This window comes from Agelaius tricolor, unplaced genomic scaffold (genome assembly GCF_023055355.1).
Source record: "Agelaius tricolor isolate 1412-34295 unplaced genomic scaffold, bAgeTri1.0.p SCAF_21, whole genome shotgun sequence".
Lineage (NCBI taxonomy): Eukaryota > Metazoa > Chordata > Aves > Passeriformes > Icteridae > Agelaius > Agelaius tricolor.
In genome coordinates, this window is record NW_027269281.1 from 7,424,759 (window position 1) to 7,437,986 (window position 13,228).

The 13,228-nt window shown below is 35.9% G+C and overlaps 1 pseudogene; it reads right to left on the reverse strand.

Annotated features, from left to right (window-relative positions):
* Positions 1-249: 249 nt before the first annotated feature.
* The window catches only part of LOC139598945 (neuromedin-K receptor-like), a 33,778-nt pseudogene continuing 20,799 nt past the window's right edge, over positions 250-13,228 (reverse strand).

The following is a 13,228-nucleotide window of genomic DNA, read 5'->3' on the forward strand; positions in this document are numbered from 1 at the left end:
TTCTGGATAATCCCTACAAACATTGTTGCGGCTAAGGTTCAACTATGCTTTTGGACTGAGACATACATATGTCTTCAAATTCCTCTTCTTCTCCAAAGCAAAAAAAAAAGGAAGAGATTTCCCAAAAGTCTCACAATATTTATAGCTAGGGTTTATTAGTGGAATCTGGTTTGCTTTCCTGTGGTATGGATGCCGAGTTCCAAAGTAGGAGAACATTGTCCAGTGTTGCCCTTCTAGCAATGTGAAATTTTAGGAATAAACATCTGCTGATGTGTGCAGTGAACTGATGAGGCTTGAGGCCATGGAGACAGTCTTGGAATTCCTGTGAGCAACCACTGAAGTTCAGGTCCCTTGGAGCTGCTCTTTTCTTATGGCTGGCGTGCACGCTGTCTCCATCGTTAGTGTCCAACACCACCGTCATGCTGGAGTCCATCCTGGACGCAGCGTAGAGGCTGCTCTGCCACGTGGGGTGGAACCTGGCTGCCCCTTCAGCTCCAGCTCCTCATAGTTGGACACCTCAATGAAGGGGCACCAGCTCAGAGCTCGCTTGAAGCCAGCTCGGAACCTAGGGAGGAAAGAAGCCTGGTGAAAGCCTGGGCTTGCAAGGCCCCAGGCCTTCATCTGAAAACACACAGTGCTGCCAGGATACTGACTTGGCCAGTTATCCTGCCCCTAGACCTGGGTGGGCTGAAGTCAGTGGGAGTTTCCTTGACTGAAGTCAGAGTAGGGCAAAAAAGATAGTGGTAACAACTCATTTCGGTTTCTGATTTTCTATATGCTGTCCCTGCATTTTAACAGTGGTATTTTCCTTATAATGAATTTCCTGTCTTTTGCCTGTGCAAAGTAAACAAACACCAACTTTCACAGAACTGTCTTCATAGAAATTGTTTTGATTTGACCTCTATTGAGATCTGCACCTATATTTTCTTCCTCTTTCTGCAAGAAACTTCCTAACTTTCTTTTCTCTAAAATACCATCCAAGTTTCCAAATTTCAATATCCCTTCTGTGTTTCTCTCTAACAGAGATGCTTATATGGGAATGAGTTAATGACTAATAATTGTTCATGTGAAATATTTGGAAAATAATTTTTAATAATTAAGAGGATCCTAGAAAGTTGAAATCTGAATGTGAGCAATCTACAAACAGGTATTTTAAAGCTTTAGAGCGTCAGTGTTTGCAATACTCATACAGAGGCAGGGATTCACTATAAAGGCCATTGTTACATTTTCTGTGTATGTGCTTCCAGAATAAAAGCTTAATATATTAGAAAAGCAATTCTCTATCTATCTGTGTATAACTGGAAAAAGAAGACCTTTTCACCTACACCTAAAGCTTATCTGACTTTCTCACTTGTCTTGCTTCTCTTGTTTTGTTTAAACAATCAGCTCCATTGTTTATCCTGTTTGTAAGTTTTTTGGAGCAGTGGTTAAACGACCACAGTGATGACTGCAGGTAAAAATTCAGATCTAGTGTTCAGTTAAAGTTAACAGATCTCACAGAAGTGACTTTTCCTTCCTCAAATTTTTAAGTTTGCCATGGAGTTCTCACATGATGACAACTGAGCAGGTAGGTTGCTATTCAGCATTCTCTGTTTACATGCAGTCCATATTTTGGAAAAATACTGAAAGAGCCTCTGATGGAAATGGATTTAGTGACAGGAATTGTAAAACCAAAACATCTTTTAACTGTATTACTTTTCTTGGCACCTTCCATCCTCTTTCTAATTCAGGGCATGTTTTTTCTTCATCTTGAAATAATGCTCTCTTTATCTAGATACGTAATATCCTAATTAGCCTGGAAGATGATGCTGGGGCTAGATGTTCTAACTCTGTCTGATACTAGATGCAGCAGAAGCATGAATTGATCTGACTCCCAGCAACAAGCTCTATTTTCCTATTTAATGAAAAGGAAGCAGATATTCTGGTATCTTCATTTCAATATGGAACTTAATTATAAGAGCACTGTTGCCAGGACTTCATTCTTGCATCAAATTCTGAATAAGGTGACCTTTAGTATGTCTCAAAATATTAATTTTTATTGGGCTGTATTCTATAATCCAGACATTTAATTTTGCAGTTTGCAAGTGTCAAACATAAGCCACATCAGAGATATTATTTTTTATAAATACTTTTGTAACTGTGCCATAACAACTTTTTGAAGAAAATGGGATTGGTTTAGAAGTTTTATGGTAGTAACTGAAAAAAATGAGGCCTCATTTTTCCTTGCCTTTGATTTTGCAGACACTGGACACTTAGTGAAATCTGGTTTCTGTTGAAATTCATGGAAAATTTGCCATTTTAGTTAGTTTTGTTCTGGCACGCTAAAATTTTTCCTCGTCTTTAAACAATTGTAAATGATGAAAAGCTCATCAGAAGGCTCTATGAATTTAGTCATTACCTTGTCTTTTTAAAAGATCATGAATGGAATTGTCATAAGTTATCCTCATCAAGAAGGATGACACCAGTGTTTTTGCACCAATAAAAACTTGTTAGGATTTGTTCACTTCATTTTTGATTAGATTCCTTTTGACAAGTGCTACACGATCTTTAGTTGGGGTTTAGAAATACCTTGCAATATTGCTATAAAGTTTGACAGTAATTAAACTTTGCACTGGCTGCTAAGTCAAAGGAGATTTAAAATAATATTTAAGATTACTTAATCAATACTGATTCATACTGACTGAGTTTGTGAAGTAATTAATTGTTCCTGGTGTTCTTTATCCAATAATGCTAGAAGAAATACTGGTGAATAAGATGGCCAGGATGATGTTTGTGTAGATCCTGGTCCTATAAATTGAAATGAAAGATTTGAGTCCATTCTGGAATGCAGTAGTCTCAGGCTAGCAAGTATCTGTAAAATGTCCCCAAACTCAATAGGTGCAGTGCCTTTGAAATTCAGAGCATAATGCGTTGCTATCAAACAATACTGTAATTTAGTATTAAGTAATGCGTAATATTTGTATAATATTTATCAGCCTATTGCAGCTCTTGGAGCGCAGTAGAAATCTAATGCTGAGATCTACAGAACACAGTAAATCACATTTTGTATTGCATTCTTCCAGCAAAACAAAATTGGGTATACAATTGGTGAACATATAGCTTGCACTCTATATCACTAATTACCATCTTCTTTATTTTTATATTTTGCAAACCAAAACCATTAAAATGCTATAGTTTTTTTTAGAAAAAATTTTGGAGGTGCACATGGAAAGGACTGGTTTCTGAAAACTGCATTTTGCTCTCAAATTTTAAGTAGACCAGAATATTTACTGGAAGTCTGCCTCTGGGTTTTTGGGGCTTCTTTTCAAGTACAAACCTTAAGAAAAGGGTTGGGTTTTTTTCCATTTTGTTTTTTCCCCATTAACTGGAAGCTATTTCAGTGAAAATTCTGTCTTTTTTTTTTTCATTTAAGCAGTTTATGTTCTTGGTGAAGTTATGCACCTCATTTCATAACCAGCTCTTACCTCTTATTAAGACAGCAGTAGATAATGGGACTGTACATTGTAGAGCTCATGGTAAGCCAAAAGCTGGCTAAATAGGTTTTCTGAATGTATTTCCACCGGTTTAATTGTTGATAGATCCCAGTGACTATGAAGTAAATGTGGTAGGGCAGCCAGCAAATGTCAGCACAACCACAATCATCATTTTTACCACCTGAAAGAAGTAATAATGGTATTAAGCCTTTTTAGTTTGGACTAGCATTTCAATATCCATTAATAATTTTCTTGTAATTAATTTTTAAAGTTAGTCAAAGGAAAGATGAATATGCTTTTATATAGTTTTTCATTTTAATCTGACTCAATTATTTTTTTCTTGACTGGAGATCCTCTTTTTCCTAAGAAAAATAGCAAGAAAACCTTTCCTGACTTTATTTGTATTGATTTTTGCAAGTAATGTATTTGGCTATCTAAAATATTACTTCTTTTCTGTACATCTAGCCATGGCATAAGTTTACAGAGTGTTTTATTCAGACACCTCATTTTGGCCTTTATTGACCTTGCTGTCTATTTTTATTGTGGTCTGCAAGTCTATTTCTTGTCCCAAATTTTTAGATGTGATTTGAATACCACTAGGTTGTAGGAAATGAGCAACTGCAGCATCCTGTGTAGTTTCAGAGCCGAACAGATCCCTTGGCTGGTGATCCTTATTTGTTGTTTTCTGCAGGCATCACATCTGTTAGCTACCATAGTTTCCAGTAACACAAATGAAGAGGAGCTCTGCTTTGTGCTCCAAACATGTGAGGAAAGCTTGCAACTTATGTAAAATTTTCACTCCCATCTTTCTCCTTTCAACTATGTCAAATACTAGTCCAGCTACCATTTTCAGCACAATATGTCACATGTTTACACCACAGGTTTTCTTTTTGTAGCTGAAATGGAAGTGAACATGATAGAACCATGCTGGGAAGTCTCTTGTTCATTTGTACTTGTGAATACTGAGGAATAACAGGGGTCTCTACAAACAGTTCCTGTATTTTCTCTGTACAAAGTGCCATTTCATACTGTTTCTAGTTTTACCAAGGGAAAAAATCCAAAGAGCTGAAACTTGCCATACTTACGTGTCTTTGGTTAATGTTTTTATAAAATTCCAACTAACATAATTAAATAATTTTACATATAAATGTTATAGTATCCTCCTTAACTCGCATTACATCTTCCTATGGGAAGCATAAAGCAATTTTTCATTTAATAGCTGGCACCAATTAACAATCTTTCTTGCTGGATGGGACTGTAATGTGCAAGATTTTGCTTATAAGAATGCTTATTGTTATATATATGCACTGATCATCATTTAAAGGCAAAAAAGAGGCATCTGGCCAAATATAAAACATTTATAATAGTTGGTTCTTCTGAAGCACCTCTCATCAGTTAACTATAAATCATCCTGTGATCAGGAAGATCAGTTTTATAAAGGAAGGCAACACACCAAAACATGGTATCACTTTTGCCTTTCACAGGTACGTCTGTGTATCTACATCTAGGCATATATAGAAGTTTAGGGGGCTATATATGTGATTTTTGGGGTGGGGGGGAAAAGGTTATGATTTTATGTGGACAGAAATTTCTAGACTAAACTATGTATGTGAAGTGATGCATTAAAATATGTTGTCAAATCAGTCTATCATTAAATGGCATCGCTATTTCACTGCTTTTGACATAACTTCCACTGTTCTGCTGGGGACTTACACCTCTGCCTTGCACACATTGTATAGATAGAAGTCTTAATTCTGTAGTTTTACCATGGTACTTAAACTCCCTGTCATTGATTTACAGGTGCCCTTTGCTTGTGGTTGTGTTTTTATAGATCTGTCAGGAATGATAAGTGTTACCTCAGCACCTTTAAGGACTTCTGTAATTTCAGAACACTTGAGAGTCTTAATTATTTACCTTGATATTTAATTAGCAAGCCTTGCAGTTCCAGCTGTGCATGTGAAATTGTTCCTAGAATTAGTCATCACTGGAATATCATAGGTACTGAATGAAAGGATTTTGTGTCCAAATTTTCAGAGTGTAAACAGGTAAATCTGTATTTACAGTTTACAGTTCATCTGTGCAGCGCTTGAGAACCAAAACAGTAGAGCATCCCAGCAACAAATGTAGCTTAATCTGGTTGAGCATTGTGTCACTCATGCCCCAGAGATGCTAGAAATCACAGAAAGAGTCCATGTTGCCTGTTTGGCATACTCAATTGTGTCAATTTTTTTCCAAAATAAAGTTGTTTGTCTTTTTTCTGACATCCAAATGCTCATTGTCTAATTTTCTGTGATATATTGACGGGCAAGGCAAGCAGTGCTTCTAGAGTCTACTTAAAGGTCTCCTACAGCTAATAAACCTCCACAAGCTGTACGAAAACGAGCTTTTAGATTTCAGCTGCTGCACAATTAACCTTGAAGGAATGAAGTTTCAGTTTAAATTACTATTAAATACAACATTTCAGGTTTTCTTCAAAGGACCAGAAATCCCCAACTAATTTTTACCCTGCAAAGAAAATCCAAAATTTTTCTTGTCACAATTTCAGGCAATTCAGTTCTAATTTTGAATGTTTTAACTTTAAGTTTTAAAATGAAAAATGCCAAATCACCCCCAGAGAATTGCATCTTTCCCTGCAAGGTTACTCTTTTATTTAAAACAAAATACTCATAGTTTAAAAGAGTGAGATTCATGTAAGGCGTTCTTGTTGCTGTTTCTCTCTGGAAATCCATGATTAAATATTAAGTCATCATCCTCCTGAAAGCAGAAATTTCTGAAGCAAATAGTCAAACTAGATAACAAGCTACAGATGATTTTAGATGGACATTAGTGTTTGATTTAATTTGTGAAGTAACAAGTCACTTGAATGACAGACAGTGAAGCACATTACATTCTTAATCATTCAGGTTTGCATGTCATTTTAAGTATTTATATAGTACAGTGCACTTATTGACATATTTCCTAGGAGAAGATACGTGAGGTGTTGCAAGTCAGTATGGTGCAAAATTGTTGGAAACAGAAGGCAATTAAGGTTAAATTTGAAGTCAAATGCAGAAATTGTGAGAGGAGTCAAAAAGACCTAGTCTGTTTTCATTTCATCATCTAAGAACGACTATGTGTTGGCAAAGTGGAGGGAAAAAAGAATCAGGAGAAGGAGGGAGATTATTCCTGATGTCCTTTTCCCTTTCAGAGAGAGGCACACACTGCGAGGCCATACCTTGCAGTCTATAGCTGTGGTTCTTGTCTGTAATGTTGGTCTTTGCAGTATAAAGTTTCATTTCTTGATTATATCAATAACTATGAACAGAAAGTGACTTCAAGGTCTTTAAACCCAGGGCACCTTGAGTTTACTTGGAATAAATTCTGATGAACAAGTGCCTGAAAACCAACAGAGAAAGTAAATTAAACAGGCCCATTATGAATTTACCACAAAAACCTGATGGTCTTTTCCCAGTACTCTGTGGTGTTTCATTAAGAAACCCCAGTGACACTTTACAGGTCCAACTGCAGAATATAAAAGAGCTTCAGTTGTTTTTTGACTACTTAAACCTGTGACTGAAAAAAACCCCTCTTTTTAATAGGTCTGTTCTGTTTCACTTTTTGAGATATTACTATTTTTCAGTTGCTTTTCCTTCTGTTCTGAGTTGCATAGAATTCATTAGAAAGGTTTTCTCTTGTGCATTAGGAAACATTTCTAAAGCAAGAAAATGACTGAATTCAGTTAGCTTAAAATCTAGCTCTGTTCTTGCCACCATTTCACCATGGAGCTTTCCAAAATGTGAATTGCAGTCAAAATCCTTTATCCCAGTGGCACCATTTTCTCCTGGTGTTCTGTTCAGTCTCCCTCTGTGTATATTGTGGGCAGCATGACTGGAGGAAAGAGGATTTTTTCTGTTCTAGGCAATACTTTTGTTAAATGAGTTGTACTGAGTCTCCCAGTTGTGCATTTTCATGCAAGTCTTGAGGCTTGATTTGTAAATGTAAAATCCAAGTATTTATTTTTATACATTGGTTTTCATCAACCAGTTCTGCTGATTCTGCTGCACTGCTGCCTATGTCTAAGAAAAACTCTGTCTAGAAAAAGTTAATTTATATGCTTTCTGATCTTATCCATTCCTTAAATCCTTTCTGAGTAAGAAGCATTCTTTCATTAATGAATGTAATGAGAAAAAAAAAGGATATAAAAGAGCAAAAGCAATGTAAGTTCATTGGAATTGGAATTTGCAAGTTTACCTTTGCTGTGAAACATTTGGAACAGTAAAAGTGAAAAGGAACTAATAGATTCTGCTGCACTTAGAAAAACCAGCAAGTACATTTATTTTTCCATACTCTTTTTATTTTGCATGAAGAATAGCTAAAAGAGTAGTCTGGTTTAAGATGTAGCATTTAGAGCAGCTCTTGAAAGATTGGGAATAACATATACTGTTCTGAGAGACTCAGTTGCTGCTGGAGGAATATAGCAGTTCACATTGCAAGGCCATGAATTGCCAGCAAATACTTGGACCCTGCAATCATTTCCTTTTCAATCTTCTCTGCAGCTCCTTATTGCCTTTCTAAGTCATCTTTGATCCTGCTGCTTTTACAAGTACAGGAATTTGGCTTTTGGTTTCATTTGCACTTATATCACAGGGAACAATTTATTACTTTCAGAACTTTTACTCCTGGGTGTTATGCAGATATGAACCAGAAGCAAATGATTTAAGAACCCATGGAGTGTAAGAATGTCTTTGTTTACCCTCTCCTGGATGTTATTTATTCATGAACACAGCCTAAACACAGTTCACAGATAATCCCTGGAATCATAATTTTGGCCTTGTGCTCTTGTGTGAGAAGTAAAATGCCACACTAACATTTCACGGTGTTTCTCCCAGCATGTTAGGATGCAGCCAGTAAATCCACTTCCCAGACCTGGGGACATACATGGCACTTGTATGCATGAAACACCAGAGAGAAAAAACCACCAATATGCCTTTGCTTCTCCATGATGCTTATTTGGAGTAAACTATCTCTCCTTCTGCAGGAAAGTTAGGATTCAAAGGTAATTCTGCTGGCAGTAGTATAGAGATGGAGCTGACTTCTGAGGTACCAAGTGCTTTGACTCACTCAGGGATTTTCTGTATTCTTTCAACCCATAGGAAAGGATGGATTATCAATAGCTGAAGGAAATGCACATTTAGGAGGAGAAAGTATAAGAACGCTTGGAAGTCTTTCAGCCAGATAAGGTATTTGCCAATTCCAGTGCTCCAATACTTTTAGTCTTCTGACTTATGTTTTCCATCTGCTTTTCTTAGTTACTTGAAATAAAGAAACTGTTTTTAATTTCAGTTTCCATAATCCCTTGTTGCAAACAGAATTCATAATCATTTACTTTTTAGTTAAGCTCCAAAGTTCAAAATTATATTCTTGTCTAGAGTGAAGTAGTTTTTAATTAGTTTGTTTTCTTCCAAATTCCCCAATGTGGGACTCCCCTCAAACCAAAGCAATTCTGACATTTTTTATGAATGGTCTTAGCTACTGCTGGTTTAAATTATTTTCCCCCAAAGCTTCATAGAACACAGGTTTGACAGTGATTTTGAGTTTCTCTCAGCATGTCAAGAAATATCTGTTCCATTGCAAAGAAGGGGTAAATATTTTGCTCAGAGTTTTATTTTCCTTGAGAATGTGTGATTTCACAAGCATCTCTTAGCGTTCAAAAACACATAATCACATAAGCGATTATATGCAGTGCTTTTTATTTAAGAGCTCTGGGAATCGGGGTAGTTTCCACCCAAATCTGATTCCAACCATACATTCGAGGCGAACGTGTTTTATACTCTATCGTTATGTAACTTTCATGTTAATTATTAAACTTATATTGTTCTATTGTATACACAGATTTCAGCTAAACATAGCTTCTCATGGTTCCCCCCTTAAATTTCTAACATAGTTTCTCATGATTCTTCTTATGATTATACAATAATTATATGTAGTTACTAAACAATCATCACATCTAACAATTATATCATTTATCATACTGCTTACGCAGGTGCAGTGATCTGAGAAAACACAAAGCCTAACATTTTCAAAGTCTATCTTTAATATTTTCCAGGGCTCCACTATCACATCTGATCTGGGGCAAGGAGGAAAAGTTTCCACAAGTTTTGTTACTTTATCTAAGAAGAGATGACTCAGTTTCTCACAAGAGATTGTTGGATGTTGGGCAATATGCTAATGTCTGCTACTCAACCTAAGAGATTTTTCTGTAAGCTAGACAACAAGTAAAGGTAAGTGGCCTTGTATCCTTGTCTTGGTCTTAAGCATTGAGTGGCATAACAAGTTTATGTTCTTTAGAAAACGACTCTGAGTGGTTGTTGTGGGATTGGCATTATTGGGCATGATTTTCCACCTGAGATCAAGTTCTGGGAAAAAGTGGAGAAGCTGATCTAGTGCTTCTGTGCTTAAGATTCATACCACTACTTATTTTACAATAATTTCCTTCTTTGCTAGGAGTGAATGATGGGGCCCAATTAATTTCCATGCCTTCAACCAAATATGAGATTTGGTGTGGGGGGAAATAAAATAATCATAATTTTTTTTTTTTTTTTTTTTGCTAATAGGGGTAGTTAATTCTGAAGTCCACTTTGACACAATTCTCAATTCTGAAATTGTTCTGGAACCTTTAATCCTTATTGTAGGCTCAATGTTTAAATTAATTTTCCGTGTAAGACTTCTGAAGGAATGGCACTAGTGAATGTTCTCTTTTGAAAATTAATCTTATGTATTGGACGCTGCAATAACCAACTAATGCTATGATGAATTATGCCAATGAATTATGCACAAGTTGCATACCATCCTACTTCTGTTTTACTTTATGTGGGCTCCTTATAATGAAACCTTTCCTCCTGAACCTAAAATGAAATGAGTACCTTTTGTTATCTTCAGAATAGGAGCACAGACTCTTATTTCATATGGAAAGACTACTGTTTGAATTGTTTTATTTCCATCTTATTCACCTAGGGGAATTAAATAAGTGATTTATATAATTAGAAGCCATTTGAATGTTTACCATATTTCTATAGAATTTTGGCACAAGAAAATAATGAGAAGTAATGCAGATTGTTTACTACATAGTTTGAAAAACTTCTTTTCTGTTGATAAGAAAATAACTATGAATTATTCCTGGACTGTACTTGTTTAAATTGGATGGCAAAATTCTGTTAGAGAAAAGCACAGTTAAAGCTGTTTTTTAGTTGCCATCCTAATTATGCATTTGCAGTGGTAATAGCATCTTCTCTTTCGAAGTCTGAAGAAAAAACTTTTATTACCACCTAAGAAAAAAAAAAGGCAAAAATTTTTAATATTGTTCCCCAGTCCATTTTCAGTTAAATTGACTTAAAATGAAACTGTTAATGTCAGTAATGTTGAGGTTTATATTTTGAATTTCATGCACCTAGTTTATTATTGTCATTCTTCAAATGACTGTACAAGGTTGTGAATTTATTAGGATAAGTAGACTTGTAACTCACATACAGAATATTTTGGAAATATTTGGTCAATAAAAAGTGGTACATGCTCTGGTCAATTATTGATGAAAAGTATCAGGAGTGTCATTATCTTGACAAGCATTTATTTTTGTACAGTCAAGCATTCCTTCCAGTATTAAAGTATCCACATGGCTTGGATACTTTAATCAGTGGTCAACACATTGGTAATTATTGCACTGGTTTGATACTCCTGTGGTATCCCAATTTGTGGAATAAAGTATAAGCTGACCCATGCCAGGGTGGCTGAAACTGTTTCCTAGGAAACCTGCTTTAAAACCTGGGTAAAATTAATTACTTCTATCCACCCCAGAAAATGAGTAATGAAATAAAGCTGCTTTGAATAGGTTGCAGTACAGAAGCTTCTAAAGAATTAAGTTCTTGAGTTAAAGGATTAGATTTGTTAGGAGAAGGCATTAATAGACATAACATAGACACCCCTCTGTGTGGAGGTGTGTAGATTTCTCCTTTAACTCAGAAAAAACCTGTGCTGAAGTTACATTTTGTTTTGACATGAAGAGCATCCTGTAATGAATGCCAAAGTGTGTGGGTGTAATACTGGATCTGCAGTTCTGTTCTGCTGAATATACGGGTCTTGGCTCTGCAGTCCTCCAAAATGAATGATCTGTATCAGATTTCCGGGACTTTTCACCACACAGATGCTTGGCAGTATTCTGGAAAGCTCAGCAGACTGAAAACTCATGCTAAAATTAATTTGTTCATGACTTCCCTACAGGGATTTGATGAGGAAGGGGCTTCTTATGCACTCTCTATCTGTATGTGTGTGTGTGTATATATACATGTCTTTTTATGCACCCATGTGCAAACAGGAATATTCATGTGATCATAATTTAGCATATGTAATGGGATAACTTTGACTGCAGATTAGATGAGACAACAAAGGACCTTTTGAAGTTTCCAAGGTTTCTTTATATGCTGGTGAAAAAATTTACATACAACTTAAAGAACACACTTTGTCCTGAATGTGGGATTTTAAGGTTATCGGTCTGGAGGGTCAGGTCCCAAACTTGACCTTGGGGAGAACTGCACAGAGCAAGTTAAGTCTGTTTTAAGGAACCCAACTCCATAGTTTGAAACATGAAGATCCTAATCTCCATGTTGAAAATCTGAATGTTGAAAAAGAGACACTTGGCTTTCATTTGTCTTTTTCGTAGGTATCTTGGTTTTATTATTAACAAACGTGTATAGTTGAATTCAGCAATGCATTTGAAAACATGCTGAGCTTATTGACATTGGAGTGAAGCATTGTTGAAATTTTTTTGTCTGTTAACCTAGTGTTACTTCCATTCTTAAATATATGAGGCACTAGTAAGCAGAAATTTTTGCCCTGGGACTGTGCCTAGACTTTATAGTTCACATAAATTTCCTGCCAATAGTGATGGAAAATATTAAAATAATAAGGAGAAACATCACAGCAACTGTAAGTGCACAATTCTGAGCCTAATCATTGACCATGCAGAACCAGTCTATTAAATCTGCCTCTGACCTGGAGGTGTTGCCAGCTGTTCTATAAAATGTATTGACCGGAAAACTTTGTCAGTAAATATGTAAACTGGCAAGGCTTATGCACAGTGTAAAGCCATTTTTTAGTATTTACTCTGCTTTTACTTCTCTGTGATTGCTGCTTGAAGCATGGACGATGGGTGTGGAAAGATGTGTTGGTTCACAGGTCATAGCTGAGTTTTAGGACCTTGAGGCAATGAATGGAAGCTGATACTGCTGCTGAGTGTTCTGTAGCTATTTGGAGATAGAGAGCAGAGAAGAGCAATAATTCCAATAATTTTGTTGTATTTCACTGTGACAGTCATGTTCAGAGAATGATCAGGAGGACATCTGACTTTATTTCTACCTCAATAGGAAATCTTGTTCAAAGTTATGGGCAGATCATTAAAAAGAGAACAAATTGCTAGGAAAAAAAAATCTTGAAAAGGAGAACAGGTGAATCCTTTCTTTTCTGGATTTCTAAGACCATAAAACAGCTCTGTAAAAAATATTTTGTGTTTAACATGCAATGACAGTAATTCCCCTGTACCTCATGCCCCAATTTTTCCCTAGGCAATTTCTAAGCATTTGAAGAGTGAGACTGTGAAATAGAAATCATGATTCACAACATTAATAATTACCTTGCTCATTCCCTACATTTTCAGTGGGTTTTCAGTCCATATACTTGGTAATAGAAAGAGTTTACAGAATTTTTTAAAACTTAAAACCAAAGAT